General features: G+C 42.5%; 1 protein-coding gene and 1 pseudogene across 1 annotated transcript in view; both read left to right on the forward strand.

The window, feature by feature from the left end:
- Positions 1 to 24637, forward strand: part of LOC124553767 (insulin-like growth factor 2 mRNA-binding protein 1) — an 885110-nt gene that overhangs the window by 84673 nt on the left and 775800 nt on the right.
- On the forward strand, positions 6334 to 6451 carry LOC124554250 (annotated as a pseudogene).

Below are 24637 nucleotides of genomic sequence, written 5' to 3' on the forward strand. Positions count from 1 at the left end.
AGGGGACTGATGACCACAGATGTTAAGTCCCATAGTGCTCAGAGCCGTTTGAACCATTTTTGAACCAAACTTGGATGTAAACAGCAACCAACACAAAGCAAAGATTCATAACACATAATTCCTTACCCTCCCAACAGATGGCATACACTACTTGCACAGCTGCTCTTGACTGTATGCCATATCTGTCCCAACATGCAGTTTGAAAATATATTCTCAGATATGAGATTGACAAAGAGAAAAGTAGTATGTGGCATATCTGGCACAGTATGCGGTAAGGGGTTAAATTTTTCTGTGCGAGCCCTGATTTCTCTTATTATTTTATCGAGAAGATCATTTCTCCCTACGTAGGAGGGTGCCAACAGAATGTTTTCGCAATAGGAGGAGAAAACTGGTGATTGAAATTTCATTAGAAGATCCCGTCGCAAAGAAAAACGCCATTGTTTTAATGATTGTCACTCCAATTCACGTTTCATGTCTGTGGCACTATATCCCCCATTTCGCTGCCCTTCTTTGAAGTTTTCCAATATCATCCGTCAGTCTCATCTGATACGGATCCCACACCGCATAGCAATACTCCAAAATAGGGCGGACAAGTGTAGTGTAAGCAGTCTCTTTAGTATATCTGTTGCACCTTCTACGTGTTCTGCCACGGAATCGCAGTCTTTGGTTGGCTCTACCCACAACATTATCTATGTGATCGTTCCAGTTTAGGTTATTTGTAATTGTAATCCCTAGGTATTTAGTTGAATTTACAGCCTTCAGATTTGTGTGACTTATCGCGTAATCGAAATTTAGCGGATTTCCTTTAATTCTCATGTGAATAACTTCACACTTTTCTTTATTCAGGGCCAATTGACGCTTTTCGCATCACACAGATATCTAAATCATTTTGCAATTCGTTTTCGTCATCTGATGACTGTACAAGACGTTAAATGAAAGCATCAATTGCAAACTATCTAAGGGGGCTACTCAGATTGTCTCCTGTGTCGTTAATATAGATCAGGAACAATAGAAGGCCTATAACACTTCCTTGGGGAACTATAAACACAATAAGATTATTTTCCGAAATCAAGCGTCTCCATCAAATCACTAGGACTAGTAAAACGTAAATGGAACGATGAACTGATGTTCGATTGTTACCTACACTCGCTTAGCAGCGGGATGATCAACTTGGAAAGCAGTGATCAAAGAATGAATAAAGGCAAGGAAAGTCTACTGTACTCGGATTGCTGAATGGATAACAGACAGACAAAGGGCGTGTCGTTGTTTAGAAAATGTTGTCTCTTCCGTATGAATATGCACCAGGCATAGGAAAACCGTACATATTGTCGTTCACGAATAACTGGAGTATAACGTAACACAAAAAAATTCGTTATTTCGAGTTATTTTTGCTGGTTCCCTTAAACTCCCAACATCGATATTTCTTAAAGTGCTTGTAGATGGACCATATTTTATGGCAATATTTGACCGCAATAACGTTGCCATCAACACTGCTGCAATGTGGTTGCAATAGGCGGTAATTATGCGGTGTGGCTGGGCAATATCGGTGACGTTACAGGTCGATGCAGATAGCTGGCAACGTATTACTGAAAAGTTGCCGATGCTGTCTACCAAGAGTGGAGAATGTTTCGTATTGCGAGGCCACATTTATCTCTGTCCTTGTCTGTATATGCTTCCCTCTCTCTCTCACTTTTGTTTGCTACTTCTCCCACCGACAGTGCTGCAGTCAGTTGTCGGAGCAAAACAATGTCGTCTCGCTTTTGTTCGAAAGTTTACACGCGAACATATAGCCATATGTTTTGCAGTTGTTTGCTGTCGTGAGTTTGTTGAATGCAGTGACGGAAAAGCAGGCAAAGGAAAGAACTATTAATCTTTCAGAGCAATGCATACGAAAATTGCAGCCTGAAAAAACACAGTTGTCAAGCTGTTGCCGATGATCCCGGAATCACGCTTGATGAAGCTTGCAAAACATTCCGATATCTTCGAACATAAGCCAAAAGCGGGGCAAAGAAATTGCATAGGAGGCATGGAAGCGCAGGTGGTACTTCATCCACATGATTTGCGTTTAATGCAACGAGTTTCGTACTACCTCTAGACGTACCTGAAGCATAAATTGATACATAACCGCTACGGTCGCAGGTTCGAACCCTGCCTCGGGCATGGATGTTTGTGATGTCCTTAGGTTAGTTAGGTTTAACTAGTTCTAAGTTCTAGGGGACTAATGACCTCAGCAGTTGAGTCCCATAGTGCTCAGAGCCATTTGAACCATTTTTGAGTTGAGTCCCATAGTGCTCAGAGCCATTTGAACCATTTGATACATAACCATTGATGTGTGCCGATGAGCAAAAATAAAAATTGTATTCTTATTTCACACTTTCCTTATTGAAATCTTTTCAGTCTTTTAAAAGCATTGCATAGTTCGCGTTCCCTGAGGGTTATTGATTCATAGTGAATTTTAAAGGTATACGAATCACCAGTAGCTAAAATCCGAAGGGCGTTCAATCATCGGGTTGTAACTACTATACACACTCGTATTTGTATAGGTTTTAACAATTCTTGGATCAACTGCTTGTACGAGATATTCGAAATCTTGTTTCGACATTTTGGCAAAATTGTGAATCAGCATCGATTCACGAGTTAAATATTCTGAAGCACTCCGTATACTAAAAAAAGAACACACCTCCAAAGCCCGATTTCTCTTCTTCTTTGTAACTTGATACCTTATGTGGTGTGCCGGCCGGTGTGGCCGAGCGGTTCTAGGCACTTCAGTCCGGAACCGCGCTGCTGCTACGGTCGCAGGTTCGAACCCTGCCTCGGGCATGGATGTGTGTGATGTCCTTAGGTTAGTTAGATTTAACTAGTTCTAAGTCTAGGGGACTGATGACCTCAGATGTCAAGTCCCATAGTACTCAGAGCAATTTGAACCTTATGTGGTGTAAAAACAGAGAGCCGCACTAACTTCCACCAGCTGGCGTTCATCCAGTTTGTGCTAACAGTGTGGTCCCGTGTAAACACTTCTGGCGTCCGCAGCTCGTGGCCTTGCGGTAGCGTTCTCCCTTCCCGCGCACGGGGTCCCGCTTTCGATTCCCAGCGGGGTCAGGGATTTTCTCTGCCTCGTGATGACTGGGTGTTGTGTGTTCTTCATCATCATTTCATCATCATTGACGCACGCAAGACGCCGAAGTGGCGTCAACTAAAAAAAAGAACTTGCAATACGGCGGGCGAACTTCCCCCGCATGGGGCCTCCCGGTCAACAATACCATACGATCATTTCATTTGAACATTTCTGGCCCGGAACGTACTGCCGCAAACACTGCCCAGCAATAGTGGCCAGTTATGGTGAACTACAAGTGGCTGCCATTCGTATGACCATAATGTTGCAGGACAACGCTGTCTCGACTTGTTTCCGGCAGTATGCATTTTTTATGGCTCATATAAACGTACCTGTAAAGGTGCAGGCATAATCGAAGGTATGTGTTGTGCACGTTGCCTGGAGTGCAGGAGTTACGTAAGACGCGGCGCAGTCAGATGGGGCAAGCACGCAGTTGGCGCTGCAGTCAGATGGGGCCGCACGCAGTTGCTTGGCCACGTGTGCCGCGGCGTCGACGACCTACTTAGAGCCACGTGCGGTGACCCTGCGCGTGGTGGGGGCACAAGGAGACAGCACCGCACTGCGTGTACGCACTGCAGAGGAAAGCGCACGTGTCCCGAGCTGCCACCACTCAAGGGGTGTGAGGCGAGGGGCGGTCTTCCGCACTATGCCACCGCTACACTGCTTCGCGAATAATGTACCGACATCAGGCTGAATACGTTAGTGGGACATGAAAAATGGAACGAGGTCTCCACGCAAATGAAAGCGGACGGTGGCAACAGAGGTGTTTTATGAATGGGCATAACTGAGGTAGTAAATAACTGAGACGTTATTACTGATATCATGAGATGACAGGTGCTTTTCATTTATTTAGTGGCTTCGAGGTCTCTGGCCATTTACATACAATTTGTAATTTTTAGTACTTAATTTTTACAATTTCTTAACATCCTCTTCACTGGAGATATACAGGGTGTTACAAAAAGGTATGGCCAAATTTTCAGCAAACATTCCTCACACAAAAATAAAGAAAAGATGTTATGTGGACATGTGTCCGGAAACGCTTAATTTCCATGTTAGAGCTCATTTTAGTTTCGTCAGTGTGTACTTCCACCTACGCTCAAAGGAGCACGTTATCATGATTTCATACGGGATACTCTACCTGTGCTGCTAGAACATGTGCCTTTACAAGTACGACACAACATGTGGTTCATGCACGATGGAGCTCCTTCACATTTCAGTCGATGTGTTCTTATGCTTCTCAACAACAGATTCGGTGACCGATGGATTGGTAGACGCGGAGCAATTCCACGGTCTCCACGCTCTCCTGACCTCAACCCTCTTGACTTTCATTTAAGGGGGTATTTGAAAGCTCTTGTCTACGCAACCCCGGTACCAAATGTAGAGACTCTTCGTGCTCGTATTGTGGACGGCTGTGATACAATACGTCATTCTCCAGGGCTGCATCAGCGCAGGGATTCCGTGCGACGGATGGTGGATGCACGTATCCTCGCTAACGGAGGACATTTTGAACATTTCCTGTAACAAAGTGTTTGAAGTCACGCTGGTACGTTCTGTTGCTGTGTGTTTCCATTCCATGATTCATGTGATTTGAAGAGAAGTAATAAAATGAGCTCTAACATGGAAAGTAAGCGTTTCCGGACATATATCCACATAACATATTTTCTGCCTTTGTGTGTGAGGAATATTTCCTGAAAGTTTGGCCGTACCTTTTTGTAACATCCTGTATAAGTAGTTACAACAAATGTTCAGAATTAATATAGTTTGCGCTTTTGCGTTAAGTAATTTGAACCAAAATAGCAAGCTAAAACCATGAAGGAAAGTACACACTACAGGCGTCCGCAAGGGGAGCAGGGCATGAAAAGGGGGCACTTCTCCCAGCCTAGAATCTTGGTGCAACCATTTTATTCAGTAAAAAATTCACTCGAATTTCCAGCAGTCATTGTATGCAGCACCACTAAGCTGCAAATTTAGCACTGCCGAACACGACGAGAAATACTACAGGCTTAGCGGTTATTGCAGCTTTGTTCACGGGAAATTATGCTGATTCATTGGTACGGCTGCGGCTTCGGCGTTGATATGCAGTCAAGATGGGTACGAACCTTTACAGAGCCCTACCGAAACAGTGTCTTCAGACTTTTCTGTCAATTTCTTGTTAAACTCTTGCCTAGCTGCTATAAGAATACGGTCTAATACGGATTCCGTCATTGATTCCGAGTCCAATTGTACACTTGCCAGTCATTCATCTCAAATTCGCAGCCGCGCGGGATAGCGGCGCTATCTAGGGCGTCTTGACACGGTCTGCGCCGCTCCCCCCGTCAGAGGTTCGAATCCTCCGTCGGGTATGTGTGTGTGTGTGTGTGTGTGTTGTCCATAGCGTCAGTTAGTTTAAGTTAGATTAAGTAGTGTGTAAGCTTAGGGACCGATGACATAAGCAGTTTGCTCCCATAAGATCTTACCACAAATTTACATTTTTTTTTTTTTTTTCAAATTCGCTTCCCTTGAAGCACAACGGAAACAAACAGCAGTTTACCATTTTTCGTTCGAAAAAGAAAACCGATGGTGGCTTCATGGCTTCCTGATTCTAAATTAAGTTTTACACGTCAGAGGCATTGTAGTATACTCGGGAAGAGCATAGCCACGCTTTACTGTAGGTGTATATATCTGAGCTTAATCCTAGCTATACTATTTATTTTCCATAATGCGTATGCTACGTGTTTTTTCTTTATGCCCGCCACAAAAAATACATAAAAGGGATTTCGTTACTTGTTGTTAACTTTTATTAACAACGTTTTTTTAGATAGGTACTGACATATAAGTATACTACAGAACCTGAAAATATCTTTCAGCGCAACCTTAGCAGTACTACCACACTTTCCGTAATGTGTACACTGAGAGGAGAAGTACTACACGAGCACTACAAAAATTTAAGAAAATATAAATTTCGTTAATTTTGTCCCGATTTTGCAGTACACTGTTATGTGCTTCTTTCAAGTACTGAAGTAAGAATAAAGTCACGATAACTGAAATAAGAAATATATTAATCGACGCTCAAAGATGTCTGAATGTAAGGAAGATTGCCAGCTTTAGTGGCGTGCAGACTAAGATGGATTTGAACAAATTAAACAATAATAACCCTGGCCAAGAAATAATTAATTTGATTTCGAAATTTGAGGAAGAAACAATGGCTTTCTGTATAATAGCTCTTGATTACTTACAGACATGGCAATGGCCTTGCCGCAGTGGATACACCGGTTCCCGTCAGATCACCGAAGTTAAGCGCTGTCGGGCGTGGCCGGCACTTGGATGGGTGACCATCCGGGCCGCCATGTGCTGTTGCCATTTTTCGGGTTGCACTCAGCCTCGTGATTCCAACTGAGGAGCTACTCGACCGAATAGTAGCGGCTCCGGTCAAAGAAAACCATCGTAAGGACCGGGAGAGCGGTGTACTGACCACACGCCCCTCCTATCCGCATCCTCAACTGAGGATGACACGGCGGTCGGATGGTCCCGATGGGCCACTTTACTTACAGACATGGGCTACTTCTTTTCATAAATAACACGTATTTGACTGGATGGCGCTATCTGAAACGCCGAATTGGAAGATGACTGAAAACACTATTGTACACCTGATTAAAAATGGTGTGATGGGTTCAGGCAAGAGTTGTTTTCAGGAACATGTGTATCTGAAGAGCATTTTAGAAACTAAGCGTGACACAGAAGAATGGAAGTCTAAAAACTCTGTGGTAGAAAGATGGATTTACTTTCTTGAGGAAATGGAAAATTCTGAACGCAAATGCCAACTGCTAAAATTATGCAGTATTTGTTTTCTATTCCCGCACACACCACCGTGGAAAGACTATTTTCGCGGATGTCGGCGGAGTGGTCTGTTGAATGAAATCGACTGATGCCAGGGACTGTGGAATCAATCTTAACTGCCTGTTTAACTACAAGATGTCTTACATGGAAGTTTATAAATACGAAAAAGAGGAAAAAGACTTGCTGAAAATGTGAAATCTTCCGAAAAATATTGTGTACCAAGCACTTCTGCCGCACCAGGTTCCATGTAATTGCGTTCTAAATAAAAAATAATTATATTAAATTTTTTACTTCATTTCTACACCTCTATCTCAGAATGTCCCGACGAGGTCCGAACTAGTTATGGCAACTCTATTCTTGAATCCATCTGTATAAATAATGGATGTTCAAATGGTTCAAATGGCTCTGAGCACTATGAAACTTAACATCGAAGGTCATTAGTCCCCTAGAACTTAGAACTACTTATACCTAACTAACCTAAGGACATCACACACGTCCATGACCGAGGCAGGATTCGAACCTGCGACCGTAGCGGTCGCGCGGTTTCAGACTGAAGCACCTAGAACCGCTCGGCCAGACCGACCGGCTCGTCCATAATTGCGAAAGTGTTTCCGGTGCAGGATTTTGCACGCGAATTGACCTCTCGAATATGCCCCATACATGGTCAGTGGGGTTCACGTTGGGCGATATGTGTGGCAAAACTATTCGCTCGAATTGTCCAGAATCTCTGGGTGTTCTGGAAAACTGCTGCACATACACGTCTCGGACATGTTTTATTAGATTCAGCAGACCAATAACAACAAAATGGAAATCTTGCTTTACTTTAACATCGGACGGTTGTGCGATGGTTTCATAGTAGCGAAGTTGCTAAATTTCAGGCAAAATTTTTTACTAGCCGTAACTCCGTAACTAAACGTTTGTGGACCTATGTTTATTATGAACTTTTTACTTTTACTTGTGAAATAATATATTAAAATATTTACATATCTTCGTGAATCACTCTGCACATTGATTCACTGGTTGTTGTTGTTGTTGTTGTTGTTGTTGTGGTCTTCAGTCCTGAGACTGGTTTGATGCAGCTCTCCATGCTACTCTATCCTGTGCAAGCTTCTTCATCTCCTCCCAGTGCATACTGCAACCTACATCCTTCTGAATCTGCTTAGTGTATTCATCTCTTGGTCTCCCCCTATGATTTTTACCCTCCACGCTGCCCTCCAATGCTAAATTTGTGATCCCTTGATGCCTCAGAACATGTCCTATCAACCGATCCCTTCTTCTGGTCAAGTTGTGCCACAAACTTCTCTTCTCCCCAATCCTATTCAATACTTCCTCATTAATTATGTGATCTACCCATCTAATCTTCAGCATCATTCTTCTGTAGCACCACATTTCGAAAGCTTCTATTCTCTTCTTGTCCAGACTATTTACCGTCCATGTTTCACTTCCATACATGGCTACACTCCATACAAATACTTTCAGAAATAACTTCCTGACACTTAAATCTATACTCGATGTTAACAAATTTCTCTTCTTCAGAAACGCTTTCCTTGCCATTGCCAGTCTACATTTTATATCCTCTCTACTTCGTCCATCATCAGTTATTTTGCTCCCCAAATAGCAAAACTCCTTTACTACTTTAAGTGTCTCATTTCCTAGGATTCACTGGTAGGATACTCGAAAATAGTCACTCTACAGGTAACATTGCTAACAAAACACTTGTGTCACTAGTCCCGCAATATCCCTTAAGTGCGTGCGACCCAACGAAATAGGATTAACAGGAATAATGAACGTATACAGAGATTAGGCTTTGACGCGTGGGAGTCGGCCACGCAGATGCTGAAAAACCTGAGCTGACAGAAAAATTAATAGCGTAAAGCTTACTTGCAAAATTTCAAGAACCAGTATCATGTGGCAATCTAGAGATATTCCTCCGCCGACTGCGTACTGCTACAGCAGGAACTGCGAAGAGAACATCTGACTAATTATAGCGCACGCAGAGGCCTTTAACCAGTATCTATCGCTCCATACGGGAAGAAGCCCTAAATAACTGGTACAGTGCGAAGTGCTCTCTACCACGCTCACACAGTGTTTTGCTGAGTGTGTACTCGGTTGGTGCTAAGTTAGTAGCGTTTTTTCATAAGAAACACGACAGATGCACATAATAAGAGACTTTAGTGGTCAATAATTCTATCCGGAAAGGAAGTTCCTCGGAGGTTGTTCGACAGAGCGCAGAGAAGGTTAAAATCTGATCGCGCAAGATCAGGTGAATAAGGCGGCTGTCGAATGACTTCCCAAGCTAACTCCAGTATAGCGTTCAAATGGTTCAAATGCCTCTGACAAGGGAACCTCCCCATCGCACCCCCCTCACATTTAGTTATAAGTTGGCACAGTGGATAGGCCTTGATAAACTGAACACATATCAATTGAGAAAACAGGAAGAAGTTGTGTGGAACTGTGAAAAAATAAGCAAAATATACAAACTGAGTAGTCAGTGGGCCACATAAGCACCATAATGGACTATGAGAGATTAGGAGCGCCGTGGTCCCGTGGTAGCGTGAGCAGCTGGAAAACGAGAGGTTCAAGTCTTCCCTCGACTGAAAATTTTACTTTCTTTATTTTTGCATAGTTATTATCTGTCCGTTCGTTCATTGACATCTCTGTTCACTGTAATAAGTTTAGTGTCTGTGTTTTGCGACTGCATCGCAAAACCGTGCGATTAGTAGAAGAAAGGACATTGCCTCTCCAATGGGAACAGAAAACATTTGTCGCAAGGTCATAGGTTAACCGATTCCTCAACAGGAAAACACATCTGATATATTCTATACGACACTGGTGACAGCATGTGCGTCACATGACAGGAATATATTGTCGACCCACCTAACTTGTACACTTGGCGAATGGGTAAAAAGATTCTTCCACCTTGCCCGATTTAGGTTTTCTTGTGGATGTGATAATCACTCCCAAAAAAGTGATGAACACATAAGAGTTTGTCACATAAACTGAAAATAAAAATTTAAACTTTTCACTCGATAGAAGATTTGAACCTAGGACCTTTCGTTCCGCAGCTGCTCACGTTACCACGAGACCACGGCGCTCCTGCGTTCCTATCGTCCTTAATGTTGCCTATCTTCCCTTGAACTACTCAGTTTGTATATTTTGCTTATTTTTTCACAGTTGCACACAACTTCTTCCTGTTTTCTCAATTGATCTGTGTTCAGTTTTTCAAGGCCTATCCACTGCGCCAACTTATAACTAAATCTGATGTGGGTGCGATGGGGAGGTTCCCTTGTGAGTACTATTGGACTTAACATCTGACGTCATCAGTCCCCTAGACTTAGAACTATTTAGACCTAACTAACCTAAGAACATCGCACACATCCATGCCCGAGGCAGGACTCGAACCTGCGGCCGTAGCAGCAGCGCGGTTCTGGACTGAAGTGCCTAGAACCGCTCGTCCACAGCGGCCGGCTAATAATGGATGTAGTATTATGTTAGCGCTAGAGCCAACGATACACCCGGTTTTAAGATGACAGGTACTTGGTCTCCACGTGAGGTAGAGGGCGCTCTAGTGAATGTAGCCCGCGCCTGCGCATTCGGTACGGTAGGGGAGGGCCCAGTGGTAGTGGTGGGGGCATCGTAGTGCTGGGACGCGGCGCGGTAGGGGAAGTGTAGTTTGGGGCGGCGGTTATCACTGAAACAACCACTTTTCGGTTATATCGGTCTTATTCGACGCCAGTTTTATCTGACTGTTAAAACAGCTCCAAAAAAACCGGCTTCTGAAGTAACCGATTATCGGTTTTCTGTTTCTGTTATTTCCTGTAACGAACGTAGAAATCGAACAAAGAAAAATCGTTAAGTGGCTGAATACAGTACTACTCGTATTGATTCCAATTATTTGAAACTTTGCTCAAAACTCGTGTTGTAATAAGGGATAATAGCAGTATTTGCGCTTTATGAATAGTCGGTGCTAAAGGGTGAAAACTGATGTTGAAGAAATCCGCTTTTTATGTTAATTTGTCCGTTTTCAAGGGTATAAGCAGATAAAGGCATGTTATGTGGACACTGGCAGCAGATCAGAGACTTCCCATTTTAAATTTTGCGTTATAAATGAGTAACTGTTTAGTAATTAATTTATTACTTTTATTATAACCTCGTTCCACATTTATTATATCAAAGGAATAGCAGAAAAGTTGGAAACTTGAAATTTGTGGTAAGGTCTTATGGGAACAAACTGCCGAGGTCATCGGTCCCTAAGGCTACACACTGCGTAATCTAACTTGAACTAACTTATGCTATGGACAACACACACCCATGCCCGAGGGGGGAGCCGCGCGGACCGTGACAGGGCGCCTCAGACCTAGCGGCTAACCGGCGCAGCGGCAGAAAAGTCTTTAATCTTTTAAGGTAAATGAAGCATTGTGCTTCAGTGCCATGTCACATCGTAAAAATATCTCCAGACCACAGTTGGCATCACTGTGCAATACAACGGATGTTCGGTGATGAGCCGACCGGGGTGGCCGAGCGGTTCTAGGCGCTACAGTCTGGAACCGAGCGACGGTCGCAGGTTCGAATCCTGGGGAGAAACTACCACATAAAGTAGGAGGTAGCACATACACGCACGGCTTAAGATGTTCGGTGATGAGCCGACCGGGGTGGCCGAGCGGTTCTAGGCGCTACAGTCTGGAACCGAGCGACGGTCGCAGGTTCGAATCCTGGGGAGAAACTACCACATAAAGTAGGAGGTAGCACATACACGCACGGCTTAAGACATGACACACGGCTAATAGGGACATATTGTCTCAGCAGTCTTGCACCAAATGAAACGGGTGTGTGGCATTGTTGGCCGGGAGGCCCCATTCGGGGAAGTTCGTTCCGGCGCTTGTGGCTACGCCAGAACAGAGGCAGTGTTATGTATGGTATGTGGCTGTTTATCGGGCTAGCATGCGATCCTCTTATTGTGTCTACGCAAACGCTAAGTGCGGAGGATATCAGCACAGTTAATTGCATTGTGTGCAATGTTCAGAAGAGTAACCGTTGGGAGGCGATGATAGTTTCAGCATGACAATGCACTCCGTCGTAAAACAGCGTTCATGAGGTAACTGTCTCGAGGACAGTAATGTTCCTGAAATGGAGTGGCCTACCTAGAGTGCCGACCTGAAACCAACAGCACACCTGTGGGGTGAGCTAGAATGTCGTCTTGGCTCCAGACTCCAGCGTCCATCTGTACCTTCTCTGGCTCCAGCTCTTGAGGAAGAATGGGCTGCCATTCCTCCACAGACACTCGGACACATCTCAGTTAGTGTCCACAGCGGAATTCAATCTGTCACAAATGCGAAGGGTGGACACGCCCAAATTAATGTCCAATAACAGGTGTCCGGTTACTTTTGATCAGATAGTAATGTCTCTGTTCAAGAATGTAGGGCTCGATACTGACAATCAGGAACAGGAATGCAGCAAATTATCGATTCAAGACAACTGCATGACACTTACGAAGCAGCAGAGAGTAAGATTCTTTCATCACTCTCAAAGATTTTCACCTTTGAGTTCTCGTTTAATGCTTCTGACCGGACACACATACTGCGTCTGTCTTGGACACTTATTTTTCACTGTCTTTAACTAATTTTTACGTTGTTGTTGTTGTTGCTGTTGTTGTTCTAGTCTTCAGTCCGAAGACTGATTTGATGCAGCTCTGCACGCTACTCTCTCCCGTGCGAGCCTCTTCATATCCGAACAACTGCTGCAATCCAAACCTTTCTGAATCTGCTTAATGTATTCATCTTGGTCTCACTTTACGATTTTTACCACGTACATTTCCCTCCATACTAAATTGGTTATTCCTTGACGTCTCAGAATGTGTCGTGTCAACTGATTCCTTCTTTTGATCAAGTTGTCCCACAAATTACTTCTCCCCCCAATTCTGTTCAGTACCTCGTCATTAGTTACCTGATCGACTCATCCAGTCTTCAGCATTATTCTGTAGCGCCCCATTTCGAAAGCTTCTATTCTCTTCTTGTCCAAACTATTTATTTTCTCTGCCTCGTGATGACTGGGTGTCGTGTGATGTCCTTAGGTTAGTTAGGTTTAAGTAGTTCTAAGTTCTAGGGGACTGATGACCATAGATGTTAAGTCCCATAGTGCTCAGAGCCATTTGAACCAAACTATTTATCGTTCATGTTTCATTTCCGTACGTGGCTACAACCCGCAGCTGGTGGTCCAGTGGCTAGTGTTGCTGCCTCTGGATCACGGAGTCCCGGGTTCGGTCCCGGCCGGATTGGGGATTTTCTGCCGGGGGAATGGTTGTTTGTGTCGTCCTCATGACTTCATCTTCTTCTTCTTAAGTTGCCAATCCTAAGATTGATTTGCAGCAGCTCTCCATTCAGTGCGATTGTCGGCCAGCCTCTTCAATTCCGTGAAACTTCCGCATCCTAGGTCCTGCATTATCTGGCTTATGTACTTTCTTCTAGGTCTGCCTCTTGCCCTTTTGCCCTCCACAAGGCCTTCCGTTATAGTGTGGAGAAGACTTTCATGTCTCAGAATGTGTCCCATCCATATATCTCTCCTCTTCTTGACCGTCTTCCAAAGAACTGGAACTTCCTCCGCTCTCTGCAGGACTTCTTCATTTGTCATCCTGGCCGTCCATGGAATTTTTAACATCCTTCGCACACACCACATTTCGAATCCTTCAATCCTTCTTCTTTCGTCCTCTCCAAGTGTCCAGGTTTCGCTGCCGTAGAGAAGCACACTCCCAACAAAGGTCTTTATTAACCGCTTCCTAATCATATTTGATGTGAGGTGTCCTTTCCTTTTATAGAATGCAATCTTTGCCTGATTTCTTCTACTTATTACATCTTTCCTACTACGACCATCTGATGTTATTCTGCTTCCCAAGTAGACAAAGTCTTGTATTTCTTTCAGCTTCTCTCCATTCAGCCTTATATTCGTAATTGCTTGATTATTTTGTTTGCTTGCAACTAAGATTTTTGTTTTTGACTTATTAATTTTCATGTTGTACCGTGTAGCAAGAGTGTTTTCCATTTCCTCCAACACTACTTGTAATTCTTCCTCATTTTCCGCTAGGACAGCAATGTCATCCGCAAAATCATCATCATTCGTGAAAGTGGCGAGAGTGGGCTGTGTAAAGAAAGATTAGGAATTTGTATGGGCGCTGATAACCGCGCAATTGAGCGCCCTACAAGCCAAACATGGTCACCATCATCGTACAATATGGCTGCACCCTAGATAGACAAACGCCTTCAGAAAAGACTTCCTAACACTTATATCTATGTTCGGTGTTAACAAATTTCTCTTCTTCAGAAACGCTTTCCGTGCCATTGTCAGCCCATATTTTATTTCCTCTCTACCTCAGCCTTCATCGGTTATTTTTTGCTGCCCAAATAGCAACTTTTAACTGTCTCCCTTCCTAATCTAATACTTTTAGGATCACCTGCTTTAATTCAGCTACATTCTATTATCCTCGTTTTTCTTTTGTTGATGTTCATTTTATACCCTCTTTTCAAGACACTGTGCAATCCGTTCAACTGCTCTTCCAAGTCCTTTGCTGTCTCTGACAGATTTACAATGTCATCGGCAAGCCTTACAGTTTTTATTTCTTCTTCCTGAACTCTAATCCCTACTCCATATTTTTCTTTTGTTATCCTTACTGCTTGTTCGATGTACATATCAAATGACATCGGGGATGGGCTACAGTTCTGCCTCACTCCCTTTTTAACCACTGCTTCCCTTTCATACCCCTCGACTCATAACTACCGTGTTCTTTCTGTAAAGTTGTAAATAGCATTTCGCTCTCTGTTTTTTACCACCGCTACCTTCAGAATTTCAGGTAGAATATTCCAGACAACACTGTCAAAAGCTTTTTCTAATTCCACAAGTGCTATAAATCTACGTTTGCATGTCATTAATCTACCTTCTGAGATAGGTCGCATGGTCAGTATCGCTTCACGTGTTCCTACATTCCTCTGGAATCCAAACTGATCTTGCATAGTAATTTGCCTACCTTCCTTTACACCATTTTATCGCAGTTTTCTTCAACTTTCTTGGGCTTGATGGAAATGAATATTGTGATCTCCAACATAACGTGAACTAGGCCTTTCAAACTGCACTCGTTTCGAACAACCTAAGCTTTATTTCTCGGCTTCCGTGGTTTCCTATCCCGAGTACCATGAAAAAGATGTGAGTATACCATCATACATACTAAAGAGATGATTTTCACAATATTGTTCGATTCTCAGGATACTGTTCCTTTTTTATAATGTCCATCACGTTAGTCTAGCCACCTGTCAAAAGCCTGAATAACCACCTTCTGCAGCGCAAATCTTGAGAGAAGAGAATTAGTGAGGTTCTGGAAAGTATGGACAGGGATGAGGAGCCATGCGGATTCCAGTGCTGTGGCTGGCTGCTCTGGGTTTCTGACGTGGGAAACTCCTCGTCGATTTAATGGTGAAGTAGCCCACTGGATAGCCCGTCAGAAACTGAACACAGATCAAGACTGAAAACAGGAAGAAATTGTACTAAATTGTGAAAAAAGAAGCTCAATAGAAACAGTGAACTACAAGATCGAAAGACTGGCAGGCATGACTACGTCATGATCAGTGTTCAAATCTCCCTCATGTCCCTTCTTTTTTTACACAATTATGAACTTTCCGTTCGCTCACAGACCTGTCTGTTCTCCTACTGTAGTCTTGGCAACTGTAATACTGTACATTGGTTATAGAAAATGAGTCATGTCCTAAGAATGTGTTACCTTCGCAAGTAAATGTGATGAACAGTGACAGAAAGCGAGAAGCCGCATAGACGTCTCATAGAAATGAAAACAAACGGATGCGAACTAGGTTACAACAAAAGAACTGAAGGATATAAACTTGCACAACGGAATGCAAGAGTCATAACACACGGTACTTGAGTAGAACAAGGTACACTATGTGATCAAAAGTATCCGGACACCCCCTAAAACATAAATTTTTTATATTATGTGCATTTTGCTGCCACCTACTGCAAGGTACTCCATATCAACGCCCTCAGTAGTCATTAGACGCCGGCCGGAGTGGCCGAGCGGTTCTAGGCGCTACAGTCGGGAACCGCGCGACCGCTACGGTCGCAGGTTCGAATCCTGCCTCGTACATGGATGTGTGTGATGTCCTTAGGTTAGTTAGGTTTAATTAGTTCTAGGGGACTGATGACCTCAGCAGTCCCATAGTGCTCAGAGCCATTTGAACCATCAGTCATCAGACATCGCGAGAGAGCAGAATGGGGCGCTCCGCGGAACTCACGGACTTAAAACGTGATCAGGTGATTGGGTGTCACTTGTGTTTACGTCTGTGCGCGAGATTTCGACTATCCTAAACATCCCCAGGCCCACTGTTTCCGATGTGGTAGTGAAGTGGAAACGTGAAGGGACACATACAGCACAAAAGCGTGCAGGCCGACCTCGTCTGTTGACTGACAGACACCGTCGACAGTTAAAGAGGGTCGTAATGTGTAATGTGCAGACACACCATCACAGAGGAATTACAAACTGCAACAGGATCCACTGCAAGTATTATGACAGTTAGGCGACGCCTCGCTTGGTGTAAGGAGCGTAAACATTTGGCGATTGAACAGTGGAAAAACGCCGTGTGGAGTGACGAATCACGGTACACTATGTGGCGATCCGATGGCAGGGGGTGGGTATGGCGAATTCCCGGTGAGGGTCATCTGGAAGCGTGTGTAGTGCCAAAAGTAAAATATGGAGGCGGTGGTGTAACGGTGTGATCGCGTTTTTCATGGAGGGGCTTGCACCCCTTGTTGTTTTGTGTGGCACTATCACAGCACAGGCCTGCACTGATGTTTGAAGCACTTTCTTGCTTCCATCTGTTGAAGAGAAATTCGGGGGTGGCGATTGCATCTTTCAAGACGATCGAGCTCCTGTTCATACTGCACGGCCTGTGGCGGAGTGGTAACACGACAATAACATTCCTGTAATGCACTGGCCTGTACAGTCCTGACCTGAATCCTACAGAACACCTTTGGGATGTTTTGGAACGCCGACTTCGTGCCAGGCCTCACCGACCGACATCGATACCTCTCCTCAGTGCAACACTCCGTGAAGAATGGGCTGCCATTCCTCAAGAAACCTTCCAGCACCTGAATGAACGTATGCCTGCGAGAGTGGAAGCTGTCATCAAGGCTAAGGGTGAGCCAACACCATATTGAATTCCAGCATTACCGACTTGTAAGTCATTTTCAGTCAGGTGTCCAGATACTTTTCGTCACATAGTGTACGTACGTCTGGAGTTCCCTTGTCTACACCTCACTGTTGCAAACAGACGTTACACCACGACAGAGACATAAATTTAAATACAGCGAACAGAAACGTCAATGATCAAACGGACAGTTCATAAATGTGAGGAAAAGAAAATGGGTACAATGGAGATTTGAACAGCTATCTCTCTCTTCGCAGTCCAACGCCGTAACCACATTACCACGACACCACCGCTATTTAAATGCTCTCGATGTTGCAATTTTTGCGCTTGGACCGTTCACTGTTTTGATTTTGTTTCTTTTTTCAAAAAAATGGTTCAAATGGCTCTGAGCACTATGGGACTCAACTGCTGAGGTCATTAGTCCCCTAGAACTTAGAACAAGTTAAACCGAACTAACCTAAGGACATCACAAACATCCATGCCCGAGGCAGGATTCGAACCTGCGACCGTAGCGGTCTTGCGGTTCCAGACTGCAGCGCCTTTAACCGCACGGCCACTTCGGCCGGCGTTTCTTTTTTCACAGTTCAGTACTTCTTCTTCCTGTTTTGAAGCCTGACCCGTGACGGCTATCGACTGAGTCATCTTATCACAAAATCTGGTGTGTGGTGGGGAGGGGGGGATACGATGGGGAGTTTCTCACGTGAATAGAGGATTCGTAGCGCGAACAGCCCGGTCGAGGTGATCTCACAGATTCTTGATTGGGTCGATTCTCGATTGGCTTTAAATACAACGAGTTCGGTGGCCAGGGAAGTATGGTGAATTCATCCTGGAGCTCTTCGAACCACGCTGTAATTTACCTTATTTTAACGTAGTAACCGTTTGTCCCTATGCAGGTCGGTGTCAACAAAATATTTTCGCATTCGGAGGAGAAATATGATGATTTGGAATTTCGTGAGAAGATTCCGTCGCAGGTCTTCAGAAAGTGGACGTTTTGCTATAAATTTGTCCGCCGATTTTTAATTCAAGTTTCGAATGCCACTACAACCATCTTCACCTGGTGAAATATATTGGTGGTTCTTTTTTGTAACGGGAGCCTGCCATGAGTTGAGCACCAAGTTAAGAACTTGGTGTATGAACTTAGTTGTCAACGTTTTTAACTCTTAATGGTGTATTCGCTGTGTTCATACTTTCAGAGTTGCCGTGTTCATTTTGGCAGATATGATTTGGGACTACGCTCAAGAAACCTTAGCAAATATTTTTAGCAAGAAGTGACCATTTGATTTAAGCGATATAGTTTGTCTTCTTCTGCAGAGCTCCGTCTTCACAAATTGTCTGTCCGTCTCTTCTTAGGTGTTCCAGTATCTCTTCTTCCCTAGTTTGGGAAGCCTCTACTGTCCATTCTTTGTAGAAGTTCACACCAGATGTTAAGTTATTTGGTTATTCTGCTTTCAGTTGGTTCTGCTTTTAGTTCTTACAGCACTGTTTCGTTTATTGTGTAGTCTGTTCGTGAGTAGCCTTTTGTTCTTGGAAATTTAATTTCTGCAGTTCGTATTTTAGTAGGTACACAGCATTCACTCCCATGGAGTAGTCCTGAAAGAGCTACATTCTATAAAAGTTTACTCTCTTTTCTCTTGTGGTCTAGTTTTTAAATATATTAAGAGTAATGCCATAAATATATCCAAATCTAGTCAACTTTGCATCAACGTCTTTCCTACTGTCTACGCCAATTTGTCATCCCAAATAAGTGAAGAACGACACTTGTTTTAAAATCACACTATTCAGAATGATTATGGGTGCGACTGGGTCTTTGATCCAGAAAAACATGACTTTAGTCTTGATTTTAGAAATCTTAGTATCGTATTTTTACAAAGATAAGTCATGTGGTATAGTACATGTATCAAGAGATCAAGTAAAACATTTAAAATGTTGTCTTTTATATTTTAATACCTTTTTGCATATATTGACTCCAGTTTAGGATAATGTCATTTATGACATATTTAATGGAGCGGATGTTATTGGGCACCCTTGTGCTCCTTTATTTATTAAGATTCTTCTGTTCTTATTTCACGAGTATTTATTATAATTTTTTTATTGTTTGTATAGACTATTGTTTGTATTAGCCTTGCTAATTTACTGGAATATCCAATGCTTTCCTTCATAGTCCAGATTTTGTTTCTGTTGACATTGTCAAATATTTTAACCAATCTATAAATTTTATGTTAAGTTTATTGTGTATCGTCATGTTTCTATTACCTGTTGCAGAATAAATACATCGTTATTGATCTTCCTTTACTAAATCTCTTCTGTTCCGAAACTGCTTTAAGTGTGCTGTTTATTATTCTTGCATATACCTATTAGCAATGTAAACAGCAGTGATATAAGACGAGCTCAGAGTTTACTTTAAGGGGCTCCGGAACGCCCTATTCTTGCAATGTTAAAATAACGCTTATAAATTACATCTTTCCTCACAAAGTATTTGAGGTAGGAAGTTGAACTTTTTACAGATTATTTATTGGAATATGGACTACAACGTAACACAGGGATTTTACAAAATTTTAGTTCAGTTATTAAAGATGATTTTTTTTCAATTGTAATGAAAATTCACAACATTTTTTTGCAATTTTTTATTTATATATTCAAAAATATACAGTTTTTTGGAAAAAGGCTGTGTTAAATTATGCAGAAGGTACTGTGTAACATTTACTGAAAGTTTGAAACAAATATGTTTGGAAGATCCTTAGAAAACATGTAATTAGTATGAGAAAATAAAAGTTTTGGGAATCGAGCGACAAAGATTGGATTAACTTTTTAGTGCATTCCAGGTCCATAGGATGGATTATCTTCATCCTCTGCAAACTCCTCCTCCAGCTTCCTCTTGTTCCTCCTCCTGTTTACTCTTGCTTGTATTTCTAGACTGTTTACAGCCCTGTCTGCAGCCCGAAGGCGTTCCTTGTCTAAAGCAAGCATCGCTCGTACCATGTTAGAACCTATCTTCATTCCCATATTTCTAAATACCTTGCACCTTACAATGTTGCCATCATTGAAAGTCGCAACAGCATCATACACACCAAAGTGAAGTGTTTCTATTCCAACAAATACAGTCTTGGGGATTCTTGACCATATAACACTATTTACACTTTCATTGGGGTTTTGAGTTTTTCCGTGAATACACTTTTTCAACAGTTCAGGTGCTGCTAAGTCTCTGAAAATAGGTTTTATCACCTCCATTATTGCATGAGGCAGACTATGCTTATGAGTGTACACTTCACCAGTTAGCAATCCTTTGTTATATTTACAACAACTGTCTTCTTCTTTGGGACACAAGCTATGTTGGGGATTTTCATCGGTTGCAGAAGTATGAAAAAAAAGAGCCCAAACAGCCTTCTTCATTTCGTCGACACTTTGTGTGTTTTGCCTAATAGCCATTCCATAATAGTTCTGTATTTTGTCAATTACACTGTCAGTTAACCTTCCCTTCCCATCCAACCCTTTACCATCACTGAGTTTTTGTTTTTTGTACGAAGCTTTCAGTCGCCGAAGTCTTGTTCCCATTCGCTTCTGTACGTGTCCAATACACTCAGATTTCTGCACTACAACATCATCACCATAGGGCTTCAGTCCTTGAACATGTTTGAAACTTTTAGAATCACCGTCGCCAAGGTAATTAACATATCGCACTTTATCGGACGCCTCAGAACGCTGGAATATACTGGCAACACCAGCCACTTCCATTCCTCCACTACTGCCACTATAGTTAGCTTTACAATTATTTTCGTGTGTACCTTTATATTTTTGTGGACATCTACAATACTTTGATATTACCGCTACATCTAAAACTTTCCCTGTGTACATACTGGTGGCAGATACTACACCAAGAAGAGATGTGTGTCCCCGTTTATGCCAGGTACCATCGAACGCTGCAGTCAAATCTCTGTTACCATTATTTTCCATTACTGCCTCTTCCACAGCGTTCTTCATAGATTCTATACAGACATCTTCTACTTTAGACCCTATTAATTTATTATAGGTCGTAAACTTGTTTGGGGGATTTGGAAGATTCATGATGCCACAGAAAATTGCACCTGCAGTAGCACCCTTACCAACTGAACGCAAGGAATAAACAAATCTAATGTTGTGTTCGTAGATTTTGCTACCATTTTCTTCAGTTGCAGTTACTGCAACACTGTTCCAAAAGGTGGTCATGTATGAACACTTATCACATTTCAGTTGTATTTCACTAGCAAGTCCTATGTGCTTTATTATGGAGAGTTCCAGACCAACTTCACTACAATGAATACATCTTACACAGTTTGAAAAAATTCCTTTGAGAACCGACATATCAAATATTTCATTCACACCCGATTCGCCCATAAAACATTCATAGTTTTCACTCATTGAACCAAGCTTCTTCTGTGAAGTATTTTCTTTCCCACTTTGACTGCTATGGGCAGGTGTACTTGAGAGGTTAGGTTCACTCACTTGATTATCGTCTTTATTGTTTACAGTAATAACACATATCTTTGGCTTTCCAACATTTCTCCTTTTCTTAAAAGCCTTCAGAGGATTTCTAATAACTTTACTTTTACTCATTATTATACTTCAACAAGACAGAGATTCAAGAAACAGAATTAATTACGAATATTTTCGAGATAACGACAGAGTAAATAAACATGAAACAATCGACAATCACACCAGTGATATATATTGAACCATCAACACATACTTTATCTCACATCACTAAAATGTACCTGATGAACACGGACGTTAATAATAACACCATTTGACAGCAGTTTAACAGCGCCACAGTGGGTCACGCCCATGTAGAACACATTTCAAAAAAAATTTATAAATAGTTGTAGTCTTCGGAATTGAATGAATTATATATCCATTAATTCAGAAAACGCAAAAAAGTAAAAATTGAACTTTTCATGATTTTGAGCCTTTCCGGAGCCCCTTAACCCAAGTGATGGTACTTTCGTTACACGTTTGGCTTCCATAGATCGATGGCGGAAGTAAGGCAACAAACGACGTCGTTCTTAAGTGATAGGCAGGGGAGGACTTGGTTAGGTGGGGCAGTGCCTCTGCAGGGAGTGGTATGGGGCACTGCAGAGGCTTCGATCGGCGCGGGTCGGCCACGTGCGGCGCCGTGACCTTGACGGGCGCCACGTGCGGGCCACGTGTCCCTACCGCAGCTTCCGGCGCGCGCTCAGAATGCGGAAGAGCCGCATAGCGCCCAGTTCCTTGCTCCCTTCACAAATACCTCCAGCCGTAAACAGGCGCTGTTGTCGCTTTCGTTACTCGTCACTCAGCACTCTTACGCTACTGTTTGTGGCTGGGCTACTTCTGATTGGCGATGTCCAGTCATCATCGACACTGACAAAACTTCGATGTCGATAGTTCAGACATCGATGTTTCAGTATCATAGCGAAGTCTTTGAATATGGTAACATCGATGTTAAAGACAACATATCTTCCTACGACGTTGGCAAGAGAACAGTCTACTTGTTACCGCTGCCAATAATTGTTTCGTCATTTTAACCAATCCATTTCTCCGTGGAATTGTAGCGTAAAAGTGGGCATCTTTCTGTCACTTCAGGCACATTTATAACCAAAGCCTTATGCAAATATGAACTGCGACATTTAATTTCAACATATATGGAACTTTATGACTGAAATCGTTTAATTTTGATGCCAATGATGTTTTTGTGCGCAATGAGGTATTCAGAATATCGATTGCTAATTGCCGCAAAGTTACCTCCGGCTCAGGTCAACATTGTGACATGATGTCTAAGTCAGGCAAAGTAGAGTGAGAATCCATCCTTTAAAAGCTGCGGTGACGTAATGTTTCTTTACGCCACATTGTTACAACTTTCGTTATAAATTTGCTCAGTTTTACGAGTTTTATATTACCAATACACAGAAAAACTTTTATCATAAAGTTTGCCAACTTACTGAGAATTTTTTCTCTACTTTTCTTAAAATGCAAATAATAAAGGCCTGTCCTCATTGAAACAAAATAAGAATAAAAAAAAACAGCTAAACTGCATTAAGAAAAGGATGAATTAAAATTTGTACCACACCCAGGACAATATTTTATTTAAATTAAATTTTTTCTTAATTTTGAGTTCAATGCTAAGAAAAAATTTCCGTTTCATGGACAGGACTTGAATCTAGGTTTCCTGCTTATTATGCAGACGAAATAACCACTATATCACCATAGAATTTTGGCTACCATAGCTGTATGGACAACAACTCCAATGCCCTCCCTAACACAAAGTTCATTTCATATCTTCAGGCCATTTTCTCTATTGCCAAGGCTCTCTGACACTGGACAGCTTTGTACATAATGAGTAATCCTGCCTGTTTCTCAGGTGCAGGTGATGATCTGTAGCAAAAACATTTACCGTGGAGACATATGAGTCTCAGCTTTATCTTCTATTTAAGGAGAAAAAAAGTGGGCTGAACGTGTGAATTGAAGTGTTGTTAAGAAGGGCATTCGACTAGGGTAACCTGTGCACAGGTGGTTCCAGCAATATTCCAGTGACGTACATCAATTAAATATAATATCACCGAGCGGGGTGGCGCAGTGGTTAGACACTGGACTCGCATTCGGGAGGACGACGGTTCAATCCCGCGTCCGGCCATCCTGATTTAGGTTTTCCGTGATTTCCCTAAATCACCCCAGGCAAATGCCGGGATGTTTCCTCTGAAAGGGCACGGCCGACTTCCTTCCCCATCCATCCCTAATCCGATGAGACCGATGACCACGCTGTCTGGTCTCCTTCCCCAAACCAACCAACCAACCAAATGTAATATCGGTAAAAATTTTTGGAGAGCTTGGGTTAGTTAATCGTAGATCAAGCGTGCCGGGACGGTAGCTCAGCGTGTTTGCTCACAGGGCTGCGTACTCTCTTTAATAAAAAAAGACTGAGTGAGACCCATGCTAACAAGTCCAGTATTATGAGAAAAAACAGTCATGAGACAGTTAAGACAACATTCTTAGCAACTGTATGTTATATTTAGAAATAGTTATAATGCGAAATAAAAGCTTGTCTTTTTTACTAAACCATTCACAAATGACCTTAATTTGACTAATAAGATTTGTTTTCTACAACTTCAAATGTCGCACTTGTTGCTGCAGGTATGTGCTCTGTCACCAATTACCCCTATAAGCTACAGAAACAACTGTTTTCGATTTTCAATGACTGAAGAAAATTTTTGTAATATTTATCTCTTATACAGAAAGGTCTGCACATACAACCTTTTTTATATCAAATTACATTCTACTGATTTATCGGCATTAACAGAAAGTTTTCAAAAATCTACAAACACGTTTTTCCATCTGTAAACAAAATGGCTTTGTGACCAGCATTGTGATGCGTGCACTTGTAGGCTCAGCCACTAATGGCATCACTATGCAACAACACATTGCAACTCAACTAAATGTTGAACGATGATCCGATTTAACAGTATTAAGAATAAAAATTCCAACGCGCTGTTGCCAAAAAGCA

The sequence above is a fragment of the Schistocerca americana genome, chromosome 11, assembly GCF_021461395.2.
Source record: "Schistocerca americana isolate TAMUIC-IGC-003095 chromosome 11, iqSchAmer2.1, whole genome shotgun sequence".
NCBI lineage: Eukaryota > Metazoa > Arthropoda > Insecta > Orthoptera > Acrididae > Schistocerca > Schistocerca americana.